Source organism: Podarcis pityusensis (genome assembly GCF_964106645.2).
Source record: "Podarcis pityusensis genome assembly, chromosome: 3".
Taxonomy (NCBI): Eukaryota; Metazoa; Chordata; class Lepidosauria; order Squamata; family Lacertidae; genus Podarcis; species Podarcis pityusensis.
This window is the reverse complement of record NC_138026.1, coordinates 24,100,636-24,114,363: the sequence shown is the minus strand read 5'-3', so window position 1 is coordinate 24,114,363 and position 13,728 is coordinate 24,100,636. Positions and strand designations below refer to the sequence as shown.

Genomic DNA, 13,728 nt, shown 5'->3' with positions numbered 1-13,728 from the left:
GGAATGGTCACTTGCACTGGTTTAACTCGGTTGCTCTTGGTTTATGTCGAGTAGCCTAAAAATGGATGGGCTGAGGCTGGTGAAAAGGTAGTTAAAATCGAATGTGTATACTGGTGAGACTACTGGTTCAGAACTATGCTAGCATGTCTCCAGTGACTGTGGGGTGGGAAGTCCATGTGCAAATAGCATGTGCAGTTGTTCTCAAGATTGCTCATGTAGCACAACTGCTGCTGCTGGGCAAATGTGCTCAACGCAGCTCAACACCTATAGAACAGTAAGCGAGACCTGTCCCCTGTTCATTAGAGCAGGGTTGGGCAACCTTGGGCTCTTCCTTATGATGCTGGACTCTCATCTGCCCCAGCTAGCATGGGGTGATGGGAGTTCTGGTCCAGCAACATTTGGAGGGGCTATAGGTTCCCTACTGCTGCACTGGTGGGATGGTGAGAAAGGAGAGGGAGAAGTGCCATATGGGAGCTGCAGTGGGTGAGAGGAATAATAATAATAATAATAATATATTATATAGTCGTGTTTCAAACCCATCTGGCTGGGTTTCCCCAGACACTCTGGGCAGCTTCCAACCGAACACTAAAATACAATAACCTATTAAACATTAAAAGCTTCCCTAAACAGGGCTGCCTTCAGATGTCTTCTAAAAGTCTGGTAGTTGTTTTTCTCTTTGACATCTGGTGGGAGAGCGTTCCACAGGGCGGGTGCCACTACCAAGAAGGCCCTCTGCCTGGCTCCCTGTAACTTAGCTTCTCGCAGCGAGGGAACCGCCAGAAGGCCCTCGGCACTGTACCTCAGTGTCTGGGCAGAAAGATGGGGTAGAGACGCTCCTTCAGGTATACTGGACCGAGGCCATTCAAGTATCTCCTGGCGACTCAAGCACCTTTAGTTAGGGCTGCCATATGTTCGGAATTCCCTGGATATACATGGAATACTGCGGTCAGAAGCAGTGTCCAGGAAGAAATCAGGAAATGTCTGGGAAAATTTGGACGTATGCAACCCACGTTGGTATACTCGTTTTCCCCCCAATTTTCCTGAAAAATAGCAAAAAAAGATAAACAAATGATATATAAAAAAGCATTTATACTTAATCTGGGACATATTACAGCCCTCCCACCTCACCCAACAATCTCCCAAGTGGCATTGCAGTCGTATAGCAGTGTGAGGCAGGCTGGGTCAAGATTTGACTAAGGTTAACCAGTGAGCTTCAAAGCCAAGTGGGAATTTGAACCTGTATTCAATTTCCAGTACTGTCTAGCCACTGCTCTGCCATGACTCCCCAGAGCTAAATCCACCAGCAAGCCAAGAATCCTGGCTTTTAAAGCAAAGCAAGGGGTGGGAGTTAAGGAACTCATGCAGGGTAACAAAGTCCACCTGAAAAGGTCAGCCAGTAAGGGTCAAATAAGACTTATGTGATTCCTCCTCCCTTGGGCTAATAATACCTTATAAAGAGGGGAAATTTATATCAGTGAAAAGCCATAAGAGGAAAGGGTTATGTGCCCTCTTTCCTCCCTTCTCCGATCTTCAGAGCAACCCAACGTAGCTGCTAGTTATCAAACCAACAATTTTGGGTGTTCCTGGTACCTGATCTCCATTGTCATGTCTGGCTTGGTCCCGCATGTGGAGGATGGAGAAGTCATTATTCAGGTCCCCAACTTCGGCTGACGTAGTCCAGGGGAAAGTTATCTAATGATACAACGAGATGTGTTCCAAGTGCAGTGGGTCTATGTTGGACTAGACCTGGGAGACCAAGGTTCAAATACTTCGTCAGCCATGAAGCTCACTAGGTGACCTTGGGCCAGTACCACTCCTCAGCCCAAGCTATCTCACAGGGTTATTTGTTGTAAGGATAAAATGGGGTGGGCAGGGAAGAACCATGTACAGTGGTGCCCCGCAAGACGAATGCCTCGCAAGACGAAAAACTCGCTAGACGAAAGAGTTTTCCGTTTTTTGAGTCGTTCCGCAAGACGAATTTCCCTATGGGCTTGCTTCGCAAGACGAAACGTCTTGCGAGTTCTTGCGAGTTTGTTTCCTTTTTCTTAAAGCCGCTAAGCCGTTAATAGCCGCTAAGCCGCTAATAGCCGCTAAGCCGCACTTCGCAAGACGAAAAAAACGCAAGACGAAGAACGGATTAATTTCGTCTTGCGAGGCACCACTGTATGCAACTTTGAGTTCCTTGGAGGATATAACTGTAGTAGTGAATAAACTAAACAAGTGCACCAGAATGCAGGGAGCTTATCCCCACACACTTGAGAGCAGCCAGTATCCCAGTATCGTGGGTGCAATTAGTGCCAGCACCGTCCGTTAAGAGTTTGGGTGTAATCTTTGACACCTCCCCTTCCATGGAGGCGCAGATTGCAGCTATAACAAAGGCAGCATTTTTTCATCTCCACCAAGCTAAGCAGTTGGCTCCTTACCTCTCTCGCCGTGACCTAGCCACTGTGATCGCGACGGTCACCTCCAGACTGGATTATTGTAACTCGCGCTACGTGGGGCTGCCCTTGAGACTGACCCAGAGACTCCAGTGGGTGCAGAATGCCACGGCGAGACTCCTTACAGGGTCCTCGCTGCGAGATCACATTCACCCGGTGCTATACCAGCTGCACTGGCTCCCGGTGGAGTACAGGATCAGGTTTAAGGTGCTGGTTTTGACCTTCAAAGCCCTATATGGCCTAGGACCCTCGTACCTACGGGACCACCTCTCCTGGTATGTCCCACAGAGGAACTTACCGTCTTCAAACAAAAACACCTTGGCAGTCCCAGGCCACAGAGAGGTTAGGCTGGCCTCAACCAGAGCCAGGGCTTTTTCGGCTGTGGCGCCGATCTGGTGGAACGCTCTGTCACAAGAGACTAGGGCCTTGCGGGACTTGACATCTTTCCGCAGGGCCTGCAAGACAGAGCTGTTCCACCATGTCTTTGGCCAGGTCAAAGCCTGACTCCCTCCTTTGGCAATCCTCACAGAACTCTAGCCCAATGGTTGCCATTAATCTGATTTGAATTAATTTTATAATGAAATGATTTTAGAATGTTTTATCACTTTATATCACTTTACTGTTGTTAGCCGCTCTGAGCCCGGCTTCGGCTGGGGAGGCCGGGATATAAATAAAATATACTATTATTATTATTATTATTATTATCATTGAGCTTCAATTTTCAACCACCCCAGCCAACGTAGCCTATGGCCAGCGTTGATGAGAGCTATAGTCTACAACATTTGGAGGACATCAGGTTGGGAAAGGCTACCGTAAAATACCTGTCTGCATCTCCACTGGTCCAAACTTTGAGTTGCACCATAGAACCATAGAACCATAGAATTGTAGAATTGGAAGGGACCCTGAGGGGGATCATCTATTCTAGTCCTACCTCCTGCAATGCAGGAATATGCAGCTGTCCCATATGGGGATCGAACCTGCAACCTTGGTGTTATCAACACCATGCTCCAACCAACTGAGCTATCCCATGGCACCCCCTCTAAGCAGACTGCCAGGTCCCAGGACGTCCCAAAACAACATTTATCCTGACTGCCCTATCTCTCTTCCCAACACAGTTCAACATTTATGGGGAAAAGATTGTTCTCAAATTAGCTGGCTGATGGTGCGTTACTTTAATTTAGTTGGGCTGATTGTTTCTGATGTAGTAATGACTTAAGTAATTAATCTATCTCATGCTTTTATCATAATTCCCTCACCCTTAACATTTTTGGTGCTGCTGAAGACTTTAATGCATTGCAAATACTCAGAAACAAGTGCTCTGAAGCTCACGTTTTTTAAAAAAAATCATATAAATAATACTACAGCAGCACCCCCTAGTGTGTGCTTAACAAAAATGATCATGATATTGTTAATAAATTCCTTTTTGCAAAGCATGTGTGCGTTCATAAGGCGCAACATCATTCATTCACGTGAGCAAATGAGCAGCCTAGCCTGATTACAGGGTTTGCTTTGTTTTAGGCTTTTAGCTTAAGAATGTTTTCAAAGCTGCTTTCTTTTATGCTTGTGTTTTATCTACACAAAACTTCTTGCAAAACAAAAATCAGATTTGTAAAAAAAAGCTCTTGGAGACAGCATATTATGAGGGGTAATTGATTAGCAGGATTTTGATTCTTGTTACGGTGGTGGTTGAACTCACTGTATTTCTGTTACTAGCTTTCTTTCATTAGAATGATGTCAACGTAGTGTTGCACACCACCCGCAATCTCCCAGCGGTGCCAGATTCCAAGAGTTCTGGGTGCTTACCCTAGGTTCAGTTTCCTTGGAATGAGGGACAGCAGACACTGTCCTGTCTTTAGGATATATGGTTTATTGACACATGTATACAAGCTAAGTCTTAAGATGGAGGGGCTCATGGCATTAGCACCCTAGGAGGTCATGCTTCTCCCATAGCCACAGCCTTGGGTTCAAGAAGAATACTCTCAGGCTTCTGGCTTCTTCTAGCTCAGTTCTCTCTCAGCACCAGTCTGATGAAGGAGGGACCCCTCATTTGCCCTTTTGTCACAGAGCAACTTCCATTCTGGCCCTTGCTTGGCTCATTCAGCAAATGATTTCGGCCCTTGTGGATCCAGGAACTAGAAGGGACTCAGACGTCATGCAACCTACCCGCCGCTCTCCAAACTCACAAAAACAATATAGCAGCTCACACAAAAATCTTTGCACTGTGCACACAAATGCAATGAAGTGTCTTACACATTTCAGAGGAACTGACCGTGAATGTAGCTTTATACTTTGAATATACAATGTCATATTGAAAGACAGAGCCTGTATGCTAACGGATAACAATTCATCATAGGGCTGGATTCAAGTAATGTGTTCCGCTAGTGGAAGCCTGTGTAAGGACTTATGCAAATCTAACAGAGGTTCCCCCCCTTTTCCTCCCATGTGCCCCTGCACTCCCCTCCCCCAATCAGTTTGGTTTTTTTGTTGGGAGAACAAGAGAAGAGCACACAGTGGGAGGGGGGGGGGTTCGTTCCATCTGGCTGGCTGAAATGCTTGCAGGGACAGAATGATTGCCACAGCGCTACGTTGAATTCCTCCCATCATCTGCAATAAAAGTTCATTGCTGCTAAGGATTTGTTTACAGGAAGAGCCCCTAAATTTTATTAGCAGAACAAGTCATGATTTTACTCCACATTGCATATTATGCTGTTGATTCAGGTGGGGGAAAGCTTGCCCCCTCCCCATGAACACGTACTGTTACTATATACAGTGGAACCTCGGTTTTCGAATGTAATCCATCCCGGAAGACCGTTTGACTTCTGAAACATTCGAAAACTGAGGCGCAAAGGGCAGCCTGCAAATTTACAGAGAATATCAAGAAAAATACAGTAGTACCTCAGCGGAAGCCATTCAACTTCCGAGGCACATTCAAAAACGGAAGCGTTTACTTCCGGGTTTTCGGTTCCGAAATGTTTGTCAACGGAGACATTCAAAACCCGAGGTACCACTGTATTTTTTATTCCTGACCTCCTTCCAAGGAGCTCAGGTGTTACATGCCTGTTCCTCCCTCCTTTTATCCTCACAACAACCCTGTGAGGTAGGTTAGGCCTAGAAAGTTCCACGTCTGAGTTGGGTTTTGAATCCAAGTCTCCCCCAGTTCCAGCCCAACATTCCAACCACTACTCTGTTCTGTTAGATATTGTAGTTTAGTTACCCAACTAATTTGCAGTTTATTTATGCAACAATTATGTTACCATTTACCACCAGCTGGAACTTTCCATGGAGTCCATCACATTTGACCAGATAGATTAGCTTCAGGAGGTTGCCACATGTCCTGGTTTTGCAATTCCCTTTAACATTTATACTCCTTAGATTTGCCCAAAACTCCCCTGCAACAGCTCTAAACAGGTGTAAACCAAAATATATATTTCAGGACTGTTTTAGACTGCCATGCCATGGGGTAGTATGTGTTGGTCATCTTGCTTATCTCTGAACTAAGCCCCCCAAAATCCATTTGCACCGTATTTCAGTTCTCAACACCAAACAAGCTCTAAACCATTTTGGTTTTCTTTGCTTTTGCTTACCAGTGATGGTTCTTTCCTCTAGTGAAGTGGTCAATGTGCCAGGCTAACATGTGGCAGTGTGCTCGCCCTGTCCCTGCAGCTCCTTCCTGTGCCACTGTGGTAATATTTCAACCTCCAGAACCATGTGGGCAGAGCAGTCATGTGGATCCTTCCCATCTGATTGTTACCTTCTAAGGAGAGGAGCCCATGACCAGGCGAGAAAATCCTTGCAGCCATTTCTCCACCCATGCAGTTGTATGCTTCCCAATGTTACCATAGCGAAGGAATAGGGAGCACTTTTTTGCAGCCTGAGGGCCTCATTCCATTCCAGGCAACCTTCTAGGGGCCGCATTCTAGTGATGAGTGGTGCCAAAGGCAAAAGTAGGCAGAGCAACATGTGCGGGTTTTACCTTTGTGCAACAAAGGTTAGTTTATTCTCAGACCTGTCTATCTACTTTCGAGACAAATAAGGACAATTATCAAAGCAGAAACATGCAAGGAGGGTGGAAAGCAGGACTGGTGATGGGTGTGTCTTGGGGGAAATAACATGTGTGTGACCAGAGAGAGAGAGAGAGAGAGAGACACTTCCTGGAGGGCTTACCGCAAGGAGGAAGTTATTCCCATATCTGATTTAAACAAACACATTTCTATTCCCTCCCGCAGTTGTTTATCAGTTACCCATTTATAAAGCCTTTAATGCTACGTTACTATGTATTTTTCTCTGTTGGGAGACTGACCGTATTCTAAAGCTACCGCAGAGATTGTAATCAGCAGTAAACGAGTGTGTCAGTTTAATCTTCAGCATTAAATGCCCTTAGAAGATTATAGAAATATTCACAAAGACCGAACAACAAGAACCACAGGATCGCAATGGCTCCCGATCAAAATATACTTCCCTAGAAGAGCTGAGAAATATCTTCTTCCAAAGTTTTTGCTCCTCTCATGAATAGACCCCCCACAAAAGAACCCCACATTTCCCAGTCTAGTAATGATAATTGCTCCTGACTCCATTCCCATAGTTGATCAGGACTGCTTGTATGGACTAAAAAAAGAGAGTCCTGTGTTAAATAGCTCTAAAGATGGCTTTGGAGTTGATTAATATGTGTGAAAATGTAGGTATAATGGAATGTACTCCATTAAGTTATCTATCAGCTGACAAAGAGTATAAAACTGTTTCAACCTTTTTAAATAAGATAATAACTGGCACTAGCCAATGGTTCTTAATTGCTCATTTCCACTTACGAATAAGAAGAAGGGCCAAAGGCCTTTCTCATCCAACATCCTCTTTCCCACAGTGACCATTCAGGTGCCTTTGGGAGGCCCAAAAGCAGGACACGAGCACAATAGCCCTCTTGCTGTTGCTGAGGCCATACTTCCTCCCGCACTGGTGGTAACATATAGGCCTCTTGCCTAGTAGCCATGGGTAGCCTTTATTCTCCAGGAATTCATCTAATCCCCTTCTATAGCTGTCCATTACTATGTCTTACGATAGCAGATTGCATATTTTGAATACGTGTTGTGTGAATACTTGCTCTTGCCTGTCCTGAACCTGCCTCTGTTTGGTTTCCTTTGGGAGGAAGAGCAGGATATAAGTACAGCAAAGTAAAGAAAATCACTGGATGACTCCAGGTTCTAGTATTATGAGAGAGGAAGAAAAATTGGATGCATCTCTTATCATGTCCCCAACTTTGTAATCTTTCCTCCAGCCACCCCCCACTAATTGCCAATAATAATAATAATAATAATAATAATAATTTATACCCCGCCCATCTGGCTGGATTTCCCCAGCCACTCTGGGCAGCTTCCAACAGAATATTAAAATGCAATAGTCTATTAAATATTAGAAGATTCCCTAAACAGGGCTGCCTTCAGATGTCTTCTAAAAGTCTGGTGGTAGTTTTTCTCTTTGACATCTAGTGGGAGGGCGTTCCACAGGGCGGGTGCCACTACCGAGAAGGCCCTCTGCCTGGTTCCCTGTAACTTGGCTTCTCGCAGTGAGGGAACCGCCAGAAGGCCCTCGGCGCTGGACCTCAGTGTCCGGGCAGAATAATGGGGGTGGAGAAGCTCTAACTTTTCCTTCTCTACAATGTCCTTTTTGAAGTGCAATAAGCAGAATGGTGCACAATATTCCCAGTTGCATTGTGCGGTATTGTCAGTTTTGTGGAGGTTTGTGAATTATTCCCAACATGGAATTTGCCTTTTTCACAGCTTCCACAGACCAGGTCAGCAGCTGCATTGGGTTGTCTACCACAATGTCAAGATCCTTCTACTAGTTAGTCACTCAGTCATCTCAGACCCCATCAGCGCAAACTCTTGCTCTCCCAGAATGTGTAACTTTCAAAGGCCCCAAAACTGTTTCTTGACAGTCACCTGTATTACAGGAACATGCAACTACTGAGATGCCAAGCAGATCACAGCCTCCTGGCCATTTATTGTGGTGTGTCAGAGATTTGGCAAGCCCTTTGTCTTTGTGGCCTCAGGCAACCAGCAAACCTAGGAAGAATATTGAGCCTCTGGTGGGTTGTCATACATGCTGGTTGAGTTAAAAGTTGCCAAGGTCTTCTAAAATGTGTAGCCAATTAGATACTGGAAATAATTTTTGGGGGGAGTCCCAAGTGCTTTAGCATGCTTACTATTGTAACTGAAGTCGTGGCTGTCAAAACAGGGGGTTTTAGAACATCTCCCAAGTTGTTTTTGTGAGACTGGCGGTGGTTGAAGTCTGCCTTTCCTAATAATGGGCTGGAGGACTTTTGTTCAACCCTTTCCTCTTTAGCTCTGACAGGATAGCAGAGACAAGCATATCTGACATTATCTATTGCCAAGTCCAGTTGCTTTCTATACTAACGTCACACAGGTCAAGTTTTGCTGATGGTAAGCAACAGTGTGATCATAAACTATTTTGTATGCTAAGCAAACACTGAATCTACTCCTTGTTAAGTTTTAGAAGATAGGATCAATAATAATTCTAATCTAAAGATTTTGATTTAGGCATGCTTGTATTTTGTCCAGTTATCTAAAACAATTCATGAATTGCTTTGTGGAAGGGACTTGGCACTTCTTCTTCTTCAAAATTGGGTGGTTGATTTAGCTACAGCGGTATACCCAGGGCTTTATAAGCAGGGCATGTCTCTACCCCAATAGGCTTGCAATTTCTAATTCAGCCTGAGGGACCCAACAGTGGAAGGGAAGGAAAATGGAGCCAGGGTAAACATAGACAAAATACGCGGAGGCACACTCCATTGTCATTTGACACAGATGGATGCCAGCAGCATTAGTATACTTGGATTTAATTACAGTAGGCAAGTTTTATATCAAACAATTAAATATGTATGGCATAAAAGGTCACCAAGTTGCACCTGTGTTTTATTTTAAAAAACAAAACCAAGCTGACCAGCAAAACATTCTGTGCTTAAGTGGGGAGGGGGTGGAGTCCTGGGGGAGAATCTTTCACTTTTGATGCTCATGAGGAAAAGAAAGCAACTGATACTTCATTCTGATACAGCAGGGGTGGCCAACTCCCAAGAGACTGTGACCTACTTTCAGAATTAAAAAATGGCAGTGATCTACCCCCATTTTGGGGGGCTTGAGGTCAGAATTAGGGAGAAGGAAGGCACCAATTTTTAAGGGTTTTGGAGGGAGAAGAGGAACAGCCACTGACCAACAAATAGCTGGGGAAACAAACAGATCTGTTCTGCAGATCGTGCAACAATGGAGGCAGGGCCAGAATCGATTGTAGCAATGCTAAGGAAAGGGACCCAGTGATCAACCGCAATCTACCTATGCCTCACCATAGATCTACCAGTAGATCGCGGTCGACCTGTTGGACATCCCCGTGATACAGGATTAAATGTTAAATGTAGCTTTCCTTCCTTCCTTCCTTCCTTCCTTCCTTCCTTCCTTCCTTCCTTCTCAAGTGGGCAACAATTCCTGGGGGCATACAAGTAGTCTATGCATATCTTGAGGATACAGGTCAACCAGGATACAGGTTACCAGCCTGTTGTATATCATGAGCAGCATATTTTCAAGTGTTTGTAGGCTTTATGAGAATGTAAGAGCTTCTGAATATTCCAGGAACAAATTAAGAGTCTATTAAAACACTGGTAAGGGTCATGTAGGAAAAGCAGAACATGAATCCAGGCCTATAAAGAAGTAAAATAAAATAACATTCCAAAAAAGTACACACGATCCTAACTCCTGTGTAAAATGCTCAACATCTGTCCAAAATCGGAGTGTTGTATATAGGTCCATAATTATACCATGAACATTTCTTAGAGACAGAACATCTAGCTTACCATTTAGCTGCAATGTACAGTAAAATGTTTGGCAAGGCAAGTAGGAACTAGCTTTGACAGATTTATTAGTGGGGGAAGTTCTCTTTCCCTTTGTGGGGTAGGAGAACAAAACTCTGTGATCTAGAATGTTGTCATTACATAACAAGGATTTGTTTGATATTTTCCTATCAACACTCACCGTTATGTAGATAAGATGGTAAGCTGACAATAACAGTAAATAACTTGAAGCTCTTGCCTTGTGGGGAGAGTGAGATGTCAAAAAGGGAACCATCTTGTAGCCTGCACGGTCCATTAAAGAAATGATTTGAGGCCAAATGCTCTCTTTTATTTCAGCTGGGAAAACGTAAGTGGAAGCTAAGTAGCAAGTTGAAATATTATTAGCCACATCTACCAGAATATTTAGAGACGGGTCAAGTGGATAGACCAGAGCATGATCAAAAAGAGGAGGCAAGCATGCTAGTAGTCGTGTTTTGAAGCCATCCCTGAACAAAGAATAGCTTAGGTTGTACTCCACTGTGTACCTGGGAACATGTGATATATGTATATATGCCACTTACAAATCCCTCCTGTTAAGTTGTGGGTGAACATATCAGACAACACAGCGATTCTTCAAACAGCTCTTGTTTATTCACAGGCCAGAATAGAACTGGGCTGAAGGGTTCAGCCAGCCTGCTTATATAGAGCTCAACTACAAAGCAACAGTGACAATTTTCTGTAACTATCCAATCACTGAATGTCACTTTCAATTCCTTATTTGCATATGTGGACCTGAGTGAAAACTATCTATAGTATCCCCCTGCTGGCCTGGGGTGAGAACTTCAGTACATAACACCTCCCCCAAAGGAAATTATTTCTAAGTTTGTATCTACACATATGAATTAGCATATCACACAACCTTTATACAAAACTGTGTCCTATTTTGTCCTCTCTTTTGTTGGTGAACGAAAGAGAGGACAAAATAGGACACTGTTTTGTATAAGGTTGCATAATATGCTAATTCATATGTGTAGATACAAACTTAGAAATAATTACTATAATTTGAATAGAAATACAATATAGCTCACGATAGTGGGGGAAATGGTGACCAGGTGAGCTGTGAGCTTGCAAACTCAGCTGTTCAGATGCTCGCTGTTAATGGGAAACTGCAGAGCCCCTTTTCTCCCTTCTGGTGGCTCATTATCTTTAACCTGTCTGCCCTTCAAATAGAGGACTACCCTCTGAGAACATCTCAAATCGAGGATTGCAAAATAGGACACATGGCCCCCCTACATATTTATAACTGTACAGTCTGTCTGCAGTCTTAAACACATAAGGAAGGTAGCATCACTGGAAAAAGTGGGACAACTCCTGAGTAAAGATGCATGGAATTGCACCATTAGCTTCCAATTTGTAATCTTTTGCAGGTGCAGCAGACCTTTGAACTCAGATGCATTTATTCTCCCCATGGAATGATCCTGGGAGGCTGCATGCACACCATGTAGGTTTGAATCACGTGACATTCCGCCAAAGAATCCTAGGAATTGTAGCTCTGCAAAGGGTAAACTGCAGTCCACAGTATTCTCTGGAGGAAGTCATGGAGAGAGCCAGTGTGGTGTAGTGGTTAAGAGCGGTAGTCTCATAATCTGGGGAACTGGGTTCGCGTCTCCACTCCTCCACATGCAGCTGCTGGGTGACCTTGGGCTAGTCACACTTCTCTGAAGTCTCTCTCTTTTTTTAAAATGATATTTATTACTTTTTCAAAATTTCCAACACCGCACTACAAACAAAGAGAAAAAGAAAAAAAAGAAAAACAATATAAATACAATACAAAAACGCTACATGGACTAACAAATCAAGCAAAAACAATTTAAAAACACCTCAAATATTTTCAATATTTTATATTTCATTCACTTATTTCCAGCGACTTCCTCACACCTCCCTTTTTGTATTCCACTTCTATTATTTGTTTCAGCAATTCCTTTCCATCTTACTCTGTTTTCTGTTCTATAATTATCTTAACACATTCTTACCATACTTTTCCTTTAATTTTCTATTAATCTATTTATACTTAATTCCTTATGACATTTCTACTAAAGCCATGTAATTTCATTCCAACATTTTTCTAACATTCCTTAATTTTTCAATATTTCTATAAATAGTCTTTAAACTTTTTCCAATCTTCTTCCACCAACTCTTCACCCTGGTCTTGGATCTTGCCAGTCATTTCCGCCAATTCCCTATAGTCCATCAACTTCGTCTGTCATTGTCCAGCACTTCAGTGTTTTCAAGAAGCAACCATTCTCTCAATCAGCAAAAGGCAGATGGTTCACAACGAAGTTTAAAGGTCTGGCAGGGCAGGTCCACCTCCTTCTTTAGCATCCATCAATATCTTAAGCTTAACTCAAGGCTTCCTGCCCTGCCAAACAACTCTAGGAGCATCCCTCTGCCACCTCCTGAGACCCTCCATCCCATCCGGAGCTTGCAATGTTTGAAACAAAAGCAACATCTCCAGCAACACAGCAGCCCTCATCCCCAACAAAATGACTCGGCCCACCAGTAACAACTTCTGATTTGTCCATATTTCCAAATCCCCCTTCTCTTCAATCCAACATCCTTCACAGTTGTCCTTAAGCAGATTCACATTTTTGGCGGTCATACTAACCCCCAAATACCTCTTTTTCTCAACCAATGTTAGTCCTGTCGCCTCCTGAAACTCTGTCAGGCTTTCCTTTTCCAATTCAGATAGGGCTCTGGTCCTCAAATTCATCCGTTCTTCTTTAAGTTCAATCATAACGAATGTCAGCTTATGTTCATCAAGTTGTCTTTGTATGGATGGGACTCTCCTCTCCAGTTGTATTACTTTAAATTCAGCAGCAAGGGTTTTTTCCCTGACTTCATCTGCAGTTTGCCATATCAGAGTAGATTCCTGTATCAGTTTCTGGGTGGTTTCTGAATTGGTATTCACCTTTTGTCCCAAATTATTTAAACTTTCTACAATTAAATCAGTTTCAATATTTGCAACATCCAATTTCACATTTATCGCATCTGTTTTCTTATGGAGTTGTTCCAGCGAATCGTTTATTTTCAATAATGCAGCCACTAAGGCCTCCTCTGTCGACATCCCGTCTGTTTTTTCCTTTCCGTTTGCCATAACACTTAAGAAATTCAAGGTCAATTCCAAAGTCTCACACTTTTCTTATCTTGCAGCTGGAAATTCCCCTAGCCCAGCTCCTATAAAGTAACCAATTTCGAAAGCTTCCACTAGGGGAAAACAGGTTGTATTTGTATCGGTCAATATGTCCTCTTTTAAACACAGTTTCAATAATCCGAAGTTAGTTTCAATTTTCAGTTACTTTCCTCCTTTTTTAAAAACAACCGGAAACAGTAGAAACAATGTATTTCTCTTATTTAGCTAGCTGTCAATGAACATTCCAAAAAAAACAAAAAACCCCCATC

The 13,728-nt window shown here is 43.4% G+C and overlaps 1 protein-coding gene across 4 annotated transcripts in view; it reads left to right on the top strand.

Annotated features, from left to right (window-relative positions):
- The window catches only part of DLGAP2 (DLG associated protein 2), a 401,938-nt gene that overhangs the window by 32,548 nt on the left and 355,662 nt on the right, over positions 1 to 13,728 (top strand). The gene's annotated exons all lie outside the window — the stretch shown is intronic.